Here is a 2,500-nt window from a genome sequence, read left to right as displayed (position 1 = left end):
TGAGTGAATAAGAGTGGCCATCCTATGGACAAAATGGCCACTATTCCAGTCTTCAATCACTGGGGTTCGATTAGACAGCATAGACCGCGGTGCTACCTCTATCGGCGCGATCGCGCGCAGTCGCCTCGCACTCTCGTAAGAGTTCCCGTAGGCATTTATTTCCCTTTATAAGGTACCACACTCCTTTGCTGCAAGCGGCATCCGTTGCCCTATTTGTCCTAATAGGGATTGGGTAGCTCACGACAAGCAGCTTTATGGGTGAACGCCGTGTGGTCTGTCGTTCACCCGGGGAGCCGCGGTGATTGCAAAATCACTCACGCAGGAGCTCCCTCGTTCCATACCAGAGCCCCGTTAGTAACCCGAAGGTTTCCAGGTCCTTCCGCGTGGAGGGGGGGTTGGTGCACCAGGGAATAGAACCCTGGACCTTGTAGGACCCAGTAGATAGGGACATTTATTGTGCATCCGGCCACCTCGAAGGTAGCATCGGATATGCTTCCTCGCCGTTAAGGCATACGCATAGCATAAATTTTACATCTAAGTTTAGCGAGGCGGCTCCACTGTTCAAGTAGAACGGGCGATGGAAAAACCCAGCAGTGCCACCGAGACGTATGCAGTGGACGAGTTCTTTGGCCGCGTGCGTTTGTGGGAGGATATGGTATTCCTCGCCCAAGCGCCGCGCTCACGGGGAACCACGGGAAGGCGAACTCGCTGCGTGCCGCTTGCACGCACACCCGACCCTTTCGGGCGATGGAGATGGGGAGGGGAGGTGAGAGAAGGTTGAGAAGGCCACATGCTTCGACGGGATAGTCTGGCATTGCCTGGTGAGTTGAAATAGGTGGGACGTTCACCTTGTCATTTCATATCTCTTTAGTTACTTGTTTCTCTGTACCACACTCTTTTGCTGCATGCGGCATCCGTTGCCCTGCCATCAGCGGCAGGGATTGGGTAGCTCACGACATGTAGCTTTATGGGTAAACGCCGTGTAGCTTAACGTTTACCCGGAGAGCCGCGGTGATTTCGGAGTTATCACTCACGCAGGAGCTCCCTCGTTCTATGACAGAGCCACGGTGATCACATAGGACTCACTCACGTAAGAGCTCTCTCTAGCAGGTCGGGCGCGGCGTTTAGGCCGTTTCGCCCATTACAACCCTACGATCACGATATCTAGATGTTCAGGTATCGCCTGCGGGGATCGTCAGGGTGAGCTGTGTTTAGGGAATCTCTCTGAAGAGTAATTTCTCTTTAATATCTTTATAGTTTCTCTGTACCACACTCCATTGCTGCAAGCGGCATCCGTTGCCCTACCGTTGGCGGTAGGGATTGGATAGCTCACGACAAGCAGCTTTATGGGTAAACGCCGTGTAGCTTAACGTTTACCCGGAGAGCCGCGGTGATTGTAGAATTATCACTCACGCAGGAGCTCCCTCGATTCAATTATTTCTCTGTACTACACTTCTAGCTGCAAGCGGCATCCGTTGCCCTACCGTTGGCGGTAGGGATTGGGTAGCTCACGACAAGCAACTTTATGGGTAAACGCCGTGTAGTTTAACGTTTACTCGGAGAGCCGCGGTGATTGCAGAATTATCACTCACGCAGGAGCTCCCTCGTTCTATAACAGAGCCACGGTGATCGCATAGGACTCACTCTCGTAAGAACTCTCTCTTATACTTGAGCCACGGTGATCGCATAGGACTCACTCACGTAAGAGCTCTCTCTTTCTGCCAGAGCCACGGTGATCACATAGGACTCACTCACGTAAGAGCTCACTTTCTACCAGAGCCCCGTTGGTCACCCGAGGGTTTCCAGGTCCTACCGCGTGGAGGGGGGGTTGGCGCACCAGGGAATAGAACCCTGGACCTTCTAGGACCCAGTAGATAGGGACAGAGGGAATCTCTTTAATCCATTCATGCGCGTCACTAATTAGATGACGAGGCATTTGGCTACCTTAAGAGAGTCATAGTTACTCCCGCCGTTTACCCGCGCTTTTTTGAATTTCTTCACGTTGACATTCAGAGCACTGGGCAGAAATCACATTGCGTCAACACCCGTGGGGGCCATCGCAATGCTTTGTTTTAATTAGACAGTCGGATTCCCCTAGTCCGTGCCAGTTCTGAGCTGAGCGTTGAATGGCGGCCGAAGAGGACGATCGTTCTAGACGAAAGCCTCGCAGCAAGGAAGATCCGCGGGAGGCCAAGGCACGGGACCGAGCTCGGATTCCCATCAATGTGTTCACCTCGCCCAGGCCCGGCACGTCAGCCAGACCCGCTTCCCGACCAAGCCCGACACGCCCCGCTCCTCAGAGCCAATCCTTATTCCGAAGTTACGGATCCAATTTGCCGACTTCCCTTACCTACATTAATCTATCGACTAGAGGCTCTTTACCTTGGAGACCTGCTGCGGATATGGGTACGAACCGGCGCGACACCTCCACGTGGCCCTCTCCTGGATTTTCAAGGTCCGAGGGGAAGATCCGGACACCGCCGCAACTGCGGTGCTCTTC

General features: G+C 53.7%; 1 pseudogene; it reads right to left on the bottom strand.

Annotated features, from left to right (window-relative positions):
* The window catches only part of LOC143219428 (large subunit ribosomal RNA), a 6,953-nt pseudogene that overhangs the window by 2,257 nt on the left and 2,196 nt on the right, over positions 1-2,500 (bottom strand).

Source organism: Lasioglossum baleicum, unplaced genomic scaffold (genome assembly GCF_051020765.1).
Source record: "Lasioglossum baleicum unplaced genomic scaffold, iyLasBale1 scaffold0028, whole genome shotgun sequence".
In the NCBI taxonomy this organism is placed as follows: domain Eukaryota; kingdom Metazoa; phylum Arthropoda; class Insecta; order Hymenoptera; family Halictidae; genus Lasioglossum; species Lasioglossum baleicum.
The sequence above is the reverse complement of the archived record's forward strand: the minus strand, read 5'-3'. Positions and strand labels throughout refer to the sequence as shown.